Genomic DNA, 12,619 nt, shown 5'->3' with positions numbered 1-12,619 from the left:
AGCCTTGAACTGGTTGGGGGGGCGGACCCCTTGTTCTGGTATGCCCTTAAGACTTCCTTGCCCCACCCCACCCCCATTCCTCAGGGAGGGCAACCGGCTTAATCTGCTGTTTGGAGGGCATCTTCTTTGTATGGTTTTGTCTTCTTAGCAACTGATGGGAAGGAGAGGGGAGGGGAAACTGAGTCCTGTGTGTTGTCGGCTAGCCAGCTGCTTCCACCCCCACGTTGAAAGTACTCACCTTGAGCTCACTTACCCCGATGCACCCTCTGCAGCGGGCGCTGTTACTGCCCCCATTCTGCAGATGAAGAGAAGGCCAAGGAAGGTCAACACCACTAGTGGGCAGGTATGTAGCCAAACCAGGCCCCAGCCCGAGTTCCTGAATTCCCCAGCACCTCCCTGCCTCTCAGCCACCAGAGAGAGTACTACCCAGACCTGGGACAGCACCCCCAACCCACCCCCCCACCCCCACCTCAGGAAGGCTCAATGGCTGGAAAGAGGCCCCTGAATTCCCTCAGGGCACCTTGTGGAGTCAGGAAGCAAGAACCTGGGGAGGGGGTGCTCTGCGGGGACAGCCTCCAGGCCACACGCAGTGCCTATAGACAGCAGGTCCCTGCTTTCCAGGGACTCAGGCCGTAGGGACAAACATGCCCACGTAATGCATTGAAATGCCAGACCCATGGTGGCCTGGTGACCATGGTCATTCATGTATTCAAGTAGCATTTCTTGAGCACCTGCCCCCATGCCAGGCTCTGTCCTGGGATTTCAGAGTCAAATAAAGACTCTCCTTATGCACCACCAGGAGCCTCAGTCCTGCAGGCCGTAGGGTAATCAGGACACCCCCCACCCCACCCCCGTCCCTCCAGGGCCAGGGCCTCTCTGGCACTGAAGCATCTCCAGCAAGCTGCAATGTTCCTGTTCTGGGGAATTTTCAATGCTGACTTGGGCAGGCAGGAGCTCTGGTGTTCCCACCATCCTCAAGGAGTTCCCACTCACCCCACGCCCCTTCTGGAAAAAAAACAGGGCCCCAAGTCCCCCTTCTTACCTTGGGCAGTCCCCAGAGGGACTAGTGCCCTTCGCTGTCAACACCTGCAGGTCACCTTTGGAGCTGGAGCTGCAGCCAGGGCTCCTCCCTGCTCCCCCCTCCCACATGGGTTCAGGGCAGGTGCTCGGCTCTGGAGAGGTTAGTGTGTATATTCAGTGACCCAGTAACCAGAACACAGCTCCCTCCAGGTGGATCTGGCTGATGGGGGGCCTTGGTCCCTGCAGACCTAGCTCTGTCCTCAGAGAGTCCTATCTGATGCCCCCAGGACACAGATGTGGGCAGCTGGCTACCCAGCTGGCTTGGATTGGGGCCCCCAGGGGGAGATGGAGGAAGAGGAGATGGCATCCAGGACAGCAGCCTAGAGGAACTGGTGAGGGTGGCGTACCCCTTGGGAGAGAGGATGGGGGAGGGAGGGGATGGGGAGAGGAACACAGGGCAGGAGGGTGGGCAGGGAACACAGGGCAGGAGGGTGGGCAGGGAACCCCCCCAGCTGCCTGCCCGCAGTATTGATCTGCTAGATTACTCAATTTCACCCGTATTGATCAGGTAATTGCTTTATCTCGGGTCTCATTTGAGCTGTGCATTCTCCTGGCTTCCCCTTCTCTCTCCCTCTTGTTTCTTCTAGCAGCCTGACACAGGCTCCTTAACACACAGCATGTGTAGACAGAAGTTTGGTTAGCCTGCCCTGGGTTGGTGTTGGGGCAGACGGAGGAGGGGACCTGGCCCCTGAGCTCTGTGCTCTCAAGAAACCCTTCCTGGCCCAGGAGAGTGGAAGCATCTGCCCCCTGGGCTCCAAGGTCCAGGACAGAGCTGGGGAAATAGAGTCCCAGGCTCCAGCTTCCACTGCCTCTTCTCACCCCTTCCACCCATCGCTCCCAGACTAGGACCTGATGCCCCCTACCTGCCCCCCTCGCTGCCTCCTGCCACTTCTTCAACTACAATCCACAGGGCCCTGGCCTCCCTACAGCCCCTCCTGCCCTCCCCAGCAACCCCCTGCCCAGCCCCCCACCCTCTAGGCCCAGGCAGCCTGGGGAACAGGAACCAGGGAAGGGAGCTCACCCCCCCCAGGGGTCTACAGCCTGAAGGGGCGGCGGGGCGGGGGGACAAGGTTCCCCAGGGAGCCCCCAGTCTGAGAAGCAACAGTTCCTGGCTTCCTGAGCCCCCATCTGCAGGAGGACACAGACCCATCTGAGGACCAGAAGACCCACACAAAAGACGAAAAGACAAGGCCCAGGGACGCAAGGGTGAATCAGTAGTTAAGCACCTTCCTTTGGCCCAGGGAGTGATCCTGGAGACCCCGGGTTGAGTCCCATGTCGGGCTACCCGCATGGAGCCTGCTTCTCCCTTTGCCTGTGTCTCTTCCTCTCTCTGTGTGTCTCTCAGGAATAAATAAATAAAATCTTTAAAAAAAAAGACAAGACCCAGAGGGGAGCAAGCAGCAAAGGGGCCTGGACCATCTTCCAGAAATCACAGACCGGTCGAGCAGAGGGGGGCAGCTGATACTGAAATTATCATTTGCAAATGGTACCCCTGGAGTCAGGTCATCTGCAGTCTGTGGCCAAGGGGACACATCCACCAGCAGCCATGTCCTCCATCCTGCCTTCACTTTGGGCTCCTGTCACCCTGGAATCCCTGCCCAGATGACTGGAACGGTGAGGAGTCTATGTCCCAGATGTACCCGCGGAGCAGGGATTTGGGGAGCAGGTGCCTGTCTGTTCTCCCCCACAAGCACCTGCCCATGCCAGGAGTGGACCAGGCTGCAAAAGTACTTAATGTTGGAGCTCTGTCTGCAAAACTTCTACTGAGAACTTGGTTTATAAAACAGATAAAAGCCTTATGTGACCTCCAAAGACAATGAAATCTCAACCCCTCAAACGCCTCCTAGGTGCCAAAGAGCCAATGTCAGGGCAATTTGAAAAGCACTGCATTGAGACAGAACAGCAGGGGACCTCTCTTAGAGGAGCCTCGGTGGTGGGCGGGCTGGAGCGCGCCCAGGTCCCCTCTGAGCAGAGACTGCTGCAGGGATGATTGGCTGGCGGCCCTTGCTCCCCTGTGCTCCCCTGTGCAGCCTAAGTACTAAGTAGTGGGAGGGAGAGCAGGACAGGGGGCTAAGGGCAGGAGCGGCCAGGGAATGGAAGGGAACAGAAGGGCCACTTTTGCCTCAGCCCCCCGAGAAGAGGGCAGCCAGCACTTTCACGAACAGGGGCAAAGCTACAGATTTAGTCAACAGAACTTTCTGAGACCATGTGCCAGGCGGGAAGGCGGGCACAGGATTCCTGGTGAAGGCAATGGCTTGGAATCCCCCTAGGTGGAGTTTAGAGACCCGACGGCAGCTCAGCCTCCCAACCCCTGACTGCACCCATGCCTACCACCCAGGGCCACCCAGGCCCCTTCTGGCCCCTGCAAGGAAAGCAGGGCATCCGCATGCATTCTGCACGCAGGGGCCTGGGAGCAAGGCAGGTTTGGGGAGTGGGGGGTGGTGTGCAGAGGTGACTGCCCCCACTGGGCCCTCTCGGTGCGCTCTCCCTACCACAAACACGCAGGCCTCCCTCAGCACCCTCTGCCAGCAGTGCCCTCGGAGCCCACCACAGCTCTTCTCCATAGGTGCTCCAGGGCAGAGGACAAGCCCTCCGCCCCCTTCCCCCGTATCTGGTCTTCATGCTGTGTGGAAGTTTCTGTGTCACCGGCATTCCTCCTGCCGTTCCTACAGCCTCCCCACCCCAACTCTTCTTCCACTCAAATGTCTCCACATTTCCAGCCTCTCCATCCACCAGCCAGGCCCCTGCCCTGCCCTTTGCTCTGGCCTCCTGCTGTGAGGCCCGGAGAAGGAGGAATGACTGTCCTGGCATGTGTGGGGCCATCTCCGTTCCAATGCTGAAGCTCCCAAATCCGGGGGGCAACCTCTGGGTCCCACGCAGGGCGGGACGCTCGTGCCTCGGGTCCAGCTCAAGGGCCTGGATCCGGGCAGGGTCTGGAGAGCAGCACTTGCCCCGAGTACAAGGATACAGAGGCAGGCACGCACGCATACACACAGGCACATACAGACACACACACAAACACAGACACACAAACGCAGACACACGGACACACATGCACACAGACACACAAACACAGACACACACGGACACACACAGCACACAGACACACAAACACAGACACACACGGACACATGGACACAGACACACACATGCACACACAGAACGCACACATGCGCACAGAGACACACACTGTACACAGACACAGACACGGACACACACAGCACACGGACACAAATACATACAGACACATACAGACACACACAGACACATACACACACAGACACACACAGTCACACACACAGACATACACACAGACACCTGCACACATATGCACCGAGACGCTCCTTGACAGGCTTCGAAACAAAGCAGAACCCACACACCAGGAGCAGACATCCACAGAAACGCAGACACACCCTCAGACGGACACGCAGACAGCTCCAGGCTCACACACCCACGTTCCCAGAGACAGGTGTGCATGGACACAGATGGACACATAAGCAGGCTAACAACGCATGCTGCAAGTACAAAACCTGATGAACACCTACGCGTGAAACCACATGGCCGACACACAGACACACACTCACTCCCCGGTTCCTCCAAGACACACAGACGCACACCTGCTGACAGACACGGGCGGACACCCACTCAGAGACACAAAGACGCCTTCACCGGTGCCCACGAGTGAGCAGCTCTCCACATTCCAGAGCTTTCCCTGGTTGGCCTTGGGATTTGGGAGGTGAGCCCAGCTCCTCCCGGCCTGTCCACCCTTGCTCCCTGGGAGGACCGGGGGGGCCCCCAAACTGGGCCCAACAGAACCGACTAGTACACCCCCTGGGGGCCCTGCCCAGTGCCAGGAGCAGCCTCTCCGGGGAGGGGGGCAGGCGTGGGAGGCCCTGGCTCCCTCTCAGGGCTGCCGGCGGGGCTGGGGAGCAAGAGTGAAATGGGTTTATTACTGGGAGTCTGTTGCCTCGATTGGTATCGATCCCGCATGTCACCTTCCATTGCCACTAATGGGACATGAAGAGTCTCCACCGACACCACAGCCAGGGACTTGGGGCTCTCCCGCGCCGCCGCCCCTCCCCCACCCAGGTCTAAGGCTGCTTCCAGGGGCCCAGCCTGGCCTGCACCCCTCCTCCTGTCCTCCCTCCACTCCTGAGGTCCCTAGTCCTCCTCCATCGTGGCCACCAGGGAGCCTGACCCCTGCATTCGGGAGCATCCCTGTGCCCCGGTCCCTCCATTCAGGGGTGTCCCTTCTCCTGTTCTCCCCGCCGAGTCTAGTCTCTGTCACGACTGTCACAATGGACCGGCCAGCAGACCCATCCTGGCCTCGGCCCCGTCCCCAGCTCCAGTCCATCAGCTGCCATGACCTGGGGTGGGACCCCGCAGGGAGGGAGGAGAGGCCTGTCCTTCTCCTTCTGCCCGGTCCTCACGACTGCGGCCCCACCTCACACCCTGCGCAGCCCCGGAGCAGGGCCCCCTGGGTCTAAGCCGCCCCAGGTCTCCTGTCCTGCCCGTTCGGAGTCAGGTGGTTACAAAGCCCAAGGAAGGCCTCAGAGAACCGTGCGGGGTGATGAGGGCTTGAACCAAAGTGTCCGTGTCCGTAGGCTCGTGCTGGTTCCTCGAGTAGGAACAGGAAGCTCGTCCTTCAGGCTCCAGCAGAGCATCCTTTGGTTTGTCTGAGTCTGTGCCACCAAGCCCCGGGGTCGGCCGGGAAGCTGAGGCCTGGGGAGGAGACTCCCCTCCAGGTAGACCCTGGGAGACCCCCAGAGCCAGCTCCAAGCCCCGAGTGGGAAGGGCTGCCGCCTCCAGATGGGACTGAGGTCTCCACGGCCCCTCACTTGGCACCCATTATTGTGTCCCTGTGTCAGGAAAATTAGGGAGCTGGAGCAAGCAGCGTAAAATTAAAGGCAATGAAGTTAGGGGTTTTGAGGGCCGTTCTGAACAAGGTAGTGGGATTGGCTAGTGTGAGATGCTGGTTGGGTGCCTTCTGGGTTATTCACTCAGCCATCGTTGGTAGAGCAGCCCCCGATCCAGGCATGCACCACAGGTGCTCACAAGAGCAAAGGAAAGGGCTGGATTTGAGTGGGGGACCCCCATCCCCAGAGGGTGCTAGGCCATTTACCTGTCTTGGGGAAGAAACAGGAGGCCCAGCGTGCCACCCCAGAAGCCAGTGTCTGTGCCCACCTCCTGGCTTCCTGGTGCCTGGCCCAGCCCCCTGGGTGTGACCCGGATGGGGCAGAGGGGCTGCTGCGTTGATCAGCTTTACAGGAATATGGGAGGAAGTGGGCAGGGAAGTATGTGGAGCAGCACAAGAGGAAAGGTGAAAACCTTCACAGGCCCAGAGGCAGCTTGTCAGTTCCCGCAAGGACTTACAGTTCGAGACACGGGGGACTTTCCTGGGAGCTGGGGCAATGGCAGGAAGTGGGAAAGCAGAAAAGCCAGGAGCCTCCCTCCCTGGAGGCCACCCAGATGCTGCCTCTCGGGGGAACTTGTGAGGCAGGGGGTGGTCCACAGGCGACCCTGTGGAGTCCAGGCCCCAGACCAAGGTCTCAGTCCCCCCTCCAAGGTCTGTGCCCCAGGAAGATCCTCTGATAGGGCAAGGCCTTCATGGAGAGGAGAGGGGCAAATTGTCCTCCTGGCCTCAGTGGCTTCTGGCTCCTAACTCTAACAGTCCTGCGTCCTCAATGGAGGGAGCTGGAATGGGGTGATGGTGCATATGGCTGAGACGCTTATTGGAGTGAGCACAGGCCAATGGTACCTAAGGGAAGTCGGGGCACCACGTCTCAGGGCCAGCCTCAGTTCCCCTGCGGCACCTCTGCATCCCCCACGGACTTCCAGCTTGCCTGGTCCCTGCTAATCCTGCTCCCCTTCGGCCTGCATTCAACAACCAAGACACACATTTGGTGCCCCCCAGGACCCTCTCGCTGTGGCCCCCAGCAGCCTATCTCTCCCATCAATCATCCTATCCCTCTCTCACCTTTCTTTCTGTCATGTTAGCTTCGGTTGATTTAACCAGAAAACAACCCCCAGAATTGAATTCTATGGCCCTCCATCAGCTGGGGCTGGGAGGGGCTGTGTAATGAGGGGGGAGGGCAACTTGGCCTCCCAGAGCCAGGGAGGAAAACAAGAAAATCATATTGATTCCCTGATGACAGCTGACAACGTCCTCCTCCCCACTGGAGCCTGGGGAGAAGGGCTGGAGGCCCCATGGTCTCCAGGGTCCTCCAGGGTCCTCTGCCCCCAGGACTTTCAAGACAGAGGCTCTGGTTCCCCCTGAGAAGCCCCTCCTGAGGTCAGGTGCCCAAAACATGCCCTCCCGGAGTATTCTGGAATCCTACCCCTTTCCCCCATCCTACTATTTCTGTAGCAGGATACCCACCCACCCCCTGCACTGACTTCCTCTTGTCTGGTGTGTTATGCCTGGGTTGGAAGTTCTTCCTGCCGTCTGGCTTTGAGTCATATTATAGAAAAAAGAAAAAAATCATTTTCCAGAACTCCAGGAAGAAAGATATATAATAGGTGCTTGAAAATCCTCAGAGAAAACGCATGAGGTAAACCATTCATATCATCTAATACTCACGACTCAGAGAAATCATTAGATGTGAGGATCCCTGCTCCCTGTGTGCAGGCCAGGGGCCTAGGACCCCGGGGGAGAGGGGGTCGGGGATCAGGTGGTGGGAAGAAGCCCAGGTTTCACACGGGACTCTCTTGGGGCCCCGGCTCTAGCTCCACAAAAAGTTCCCTTCGAAAGGACTGGTTATTACGGAAGGGTAGACATCTGGTAGGACTTCCCCACACTTTGTGTCCGTCTTCCTCCAACCTCCAACCGACGGCAGGCGTCTTCATACTGTGTCTACGTTGGCCTCATGTTTTAGGAGCCACCGGCCCCAGAGGCAGGCTCTGGTGCTAAGCACCTGCTGAGAGACACGCCCTCCCACCCCAGCCCTCACCGAGGATGGGGGGGCGCGGGCCATGGTGCCACTGGCCCCCGAAGGGTTAATGCTATTGTCTGAAAACCACATCAGCTCCCCTGGGAGCTTGGAGATCCTGCTCTCATTTTAAGTAACCCTAACTCCGTGTGTGATGAGCGAGGGCCGCTGCGCGAGGAGCGCGCCAGAAGAAGCAGGGGACGGAGCAGGGGACAGCGCTGCACCAAGGTAAGGGACTTGGGTGGCAGGTGTGCAGCTGAGCTGGCCCCCACCCCCCCAGCTGTGGATCCAGCTGTGGAGCATTCGGGTAGGGGGTTGGCTGGGAGACGGGGCACCATGGGGGTGAGAGCCCCAGGATGGCAGATTTCCCCCGTTGGGTGCGGGACAGCCGCAGAGCCAGGTGCTGGGCCGTCAGGGCGGGAAGAAGCGGGGTCCTCACAGAGACAGCTGGCCTCCTCTCCCCAGATGGGGCACCGGGGGGGTCGGGTGTCCACTTGCGGCAGCGGGGCGGTGGGGGGGGGCGTTAACGGGGTCTGAGTCGGGCTGGGGCTGAATGGAGGATGGGCTCAGGCTTCCCTGCGCCTGGCCGCCTGTGGCTGCAGCAGCTCCCCGAGCACCACCCACCTGGCTGCGGGTTCAGGACTGACTAAGGGTCTGGGCGTCACAACCTGGGTCTGCTGAGGAGCAGGGCGTGGGCAGAGGTCCCGAGGGTGGCAGAGTGACGACCGTGCCCCGACCCGAGCCAGGCTGGGGTGAAGCGGACAGGGCAGGGGGATGTGCCTGCGCCCTGTGCCCGCTTGTCTCCCTTGCTCAGACTCCTGGCATCCTTCCCAAGGACTAGGACCAAGAAGGCTGAAGTCTGAGCACCCCCTGGGCCCTAGGGCAGGTGGCGGCTCTGCGAGGCTAGAGAGACACAGTGAAGTGATGCCGCTGTCTGTCCCCAGCCCTCCCGAAGGACCAGATGAGAAGGGCCAGGGAGGAGTACGGTGCCCCTGCCGCTTGGCCCCAAGCCCCTTTCTGGCCCTGCTGGGTAGGGGGAGAGGAGCCTCACTCAGCTTGGGGCTCAGTGGAAGTGGAAGTCAGGGTTCACTAGGACTGAGGTGAGGGCACGGGTTGAGGCAGAGGCTGCAGGTGAACTGGGATGGGGGGCGTCCGAATGTGGAAGCCCCCGCTGGCGGGCGAGGTCCCGAAGCCCCATCCCTGTCTGCTCAGACCCAGCTGCCAGCGCCCCAGCTTAGCATTCAGCTGGGAGCTTTCACTTCCCCCGGCAGGCCGGGCTCCTCAGCACCGGCTGGAGGGGATTTCTTGTACCCGGGTGTGGGGGGGTACAGAGGGAAGGACCGGGGATGTCCAGACAGGGGGATCCCCAGGATACAGCTGCCTGCCGGGAATGAGGTGGAAGGAACCAGGGCTGGGGTAGCCCCGGGGAGGGGTGCAGCACCAAAAGGCTTGTGTAAGGCGGAGGCAGGCGTGCAAGGGGGTTGCAGGTGCCCGGGGGCCAGGGAGCTAGGGGCCTGCATTCTGTGCATGGGTGAGAGACAGGAGCAGGACAGGGACAGAGGCAGGCAGCAGGGCACATGTGAGAAGTAAAGACAGAAAAGGAACAGCCTTGAAACCGAGACAGAAGAGGATGGACCACAGAGATGCCGGGGGAAGGAAGACTGGTAGACGGGGGAGTGGAACGGAGGAGAAGAAACTGTCAGGAAGCAGGAAATGAGCTGAAGAGGCAAAGGTCAACCCAAGCAAAACAGTGAGGGGTGGGGGCGGGGCTGGGATCCCGCCTCCTGACCCTCAGTGGCCTTCCCCTAACCCTGGGCCTCAGGGCCCTGCCGCCTTCCCCCAATTTCCAGCCTCCAGGCAGGTCTGGGCTGGGGCTCCCGGGATGTCCGGCTTTGCATTTCAAGTCACCCAGCGGCACAAACCCTTTAAAGCCCAAGGCCCCCAGAGACCAGAGGCAGAGGATCTGCAAGGGGCTGGGGCTGGGGGGGCAACGACCTGAGACCTGAGGGCCCTTGGAGGAGGAAGCGGCTGCCTAGGGACCCTCCTGGGGGGGCAGCAAGGAGGGGCGCCTCTCCCAGTTGGGGTGCTGGCTGATGCCCAGGGGAGAGACGTGGGTTCAGCTGGTGGAGCATCGGGAAGGGCTCCTTGGGTTTGGGACCGGGCAGGAGGGACAAGATGCCCTGGGGTCTTAGAAAAGAAAGAACAGGCATCCCTGCCCCTCCCCCAAATTCCCCAGGGGAAAAGGTGGCCTGCCCCAGCCCCCAGCCCCTCTTGCCCTCCCACCTAAGCGGCTTTAGCTAATAGCATTAGGGGAGGTCTCAGGACTACCTACTCTCCACTTGGGACTGAGATCAAGGGGACAGACCAGAGGCTTCTAATCAGATTGGGGATTTGGCGGAGGGGTGGGGGTGCTGAGCCCCTGGAGGCTGTCATCTCTGTGCTTCTACTGTCCCCCTCTGGGTTGGTCTCCCCACCGTGACCCTTCCCTCCCGGCCTGGCCTGTGTCCACAGCCCACGGTCCCCACAGCCGGCTCTCTCACTGCTCCCCCACTCTCTCTGTGGCTCCCCCCACTCCCCCATCGGTCAGGGAGGGACTCTCGGAGAGGACCCAGTAGAGGTCAATCACGAGAGTCTGCAGTCAATCCAGGCCACCCTCTTAGAAGGCCCAACAACAAAGTCACTTTTGACAAAAAAAGTTTTGCTTATCAGATAGGTAGGCAGCATTGGTCTTAAACTCTCAATTTTTTTTTCTTTATTCTGAGTGTGTCCCTGTGTTTTTTCGTCCCTCTCATCTTACTGTGAGTTCCCCCCTCCTCGCCCCCCTGACTGATCACAGCCCAGAGCACGGAGTCAGACCCGTTCCAGGCCGCTCTTCCACCTACCCTGGGATGTTAGGCAAGTCTCCTTACTCTTCCAAGCCTCCATTTCCTCTGCTGGTACAAGGGGGGACATGCATGGCCACCAGGTCAGAGGGTTATTGTGAGGATCCAGTGCAGTAAGTAGCACGGGGGGGAAATGAAGCCCCACGTGGGCAGGATAGGGGCCCAATTCACATTAACTCAACTCTTAAGAAGATAAGATCTTCTTCGGACATTTCCTTTGGCTGCAAGCCCCAGCCAGTAAGGCTTACTCTCTCCTGTTTGCAGCATTTTCTGTGCTGCTTTATTAAATCGTGACCTAAACCCTACATGTGTTGTAATGAGCACTTGTACCAGCCAAGAAGGCTTCTGGAATCTCAGTAAGCAGAACACTGGTGGCCGGACAAGAATAGTTGCTCGCTGCTATAACCCTTCAAACAACACAAAGCGCTTCAGAGCAGCCGCGCTGATCATTCCGGATTAGTTATGACCCTTTCTGATTTACAGTTTTCCACGCTGGCCCCCTCAGAGCCCTCTGTACCCAGAGCCCTAGGAGCTGTGGGAGCCTGGCCCGGCCCCACAAGCCCTGCACTGCGGGCTGGGCTCCTATGCAGGAGGGAGGGGGCTGGGAGCCTGGGGTGGAGGGCTGGGGGACAGAGTGGGACGGCCTCCCTCAGCCCCAGGAGCATCACCACCAGAGCGTGGGGTAAAGCAGAGCACCAAGAATTGGGGTGAAACGCCAAGAGTGAAGAGAGAGGGTGGGTCAGCAACTTAGGGCTCCAGCACAAAAGGAAGGGCTCAAGGGGAGATGTCTGGCAGGAGGACTTCCACATCCAAGCGGCAAGCTCCTCTAAGATGTGGGGGTCCGGGAGGGACTCCCACAAACAGGGAGAAGGCTGGAGAAATGGGGAGGGGCAGGGAGTAGGGCTTGACCCCCACTACTGATGCCACTTTGGTTTTTACATTTGGGGTTTTTTCCCTTTGGAGGCCAGACAGGGAGTGTTGGCAACCTACCTGGGTGGCAGAAATTACACTTCTTGAATTAAGGTCTTGCTTTCCATTCTTTCCCTTAAGAGCTGTGTGGCCTCAGAGAATTTCCTCTATCCCTCTTAGCTCCATCTTCTGGAATACTTCTGGTGAGGTTTCTGGGTACGTCAGTTCCTGGGCAGGGTGCATGGTGCACTGAGGGTCTGCTCCCGTGTGGGTTTATCATTCTCCTCTCACCAGATCCTAGATCTACCCTGGTCTCAAATCCTCCAGACCAGGAGATACCGTCAGAACCTGGGGCAGGGGGCCACTATGGGAATTCCAGCAGCTCCCTCCAAGGAGGAACAGTCCTCCTCCCTTGGGACCTCCCACCTCTGCACCCCTCCCTGCACCTTCCCCCCACTTTCCAACCCACTTGGGGTTAGACAGGAGGAATTTCCCAGTGGATAAGGCCAGAAAGGAAGGTAGGAGTGGGGATGGCTGCTTCAAGGGAAGAAAGGAGAGGAAGTCCCAGAATGTCAGCTGGCAGAGGGACTGGGGGTGGGGGGTAGCCTACTCCCAGGCTCCAGGTGACGGTGGACACACTGCGGACCCCCAGAAGCAGCTGCCCCTGAGGAGCTGCCGGTTTGTCAGCTGTCAGCTGACCCCCTGGGAAAGGAAGAGCAGGAGACCCGATGACCTCTGGTGGGTGGGGGGGGGGGTCCTGGGAGGGTCTCACCAGCCCAGTTGTCCTGCCTCCCCCACCTCCTTCTGCTCTGTCCCACC

Source organism: Canis aureus, chromosome 6 (assembly GCF_053574225.1).
Source record: "Canis aureus isolate CA01 chromosome 6, VMU_Caureus_v.1.0, whole genome shotgun sequence".
Classification (NCBI taxonomy): domain Eukaryota; kingdom Metazoa; phylum Chordata; class Mammalia; order Carnivora; family Canidae; genus Canis; species Canis aureus.
The sequence above is the reverse complement of the archived record's forward strand: the minus strand, read 5'-3'. Positions refer to the sequence as shown.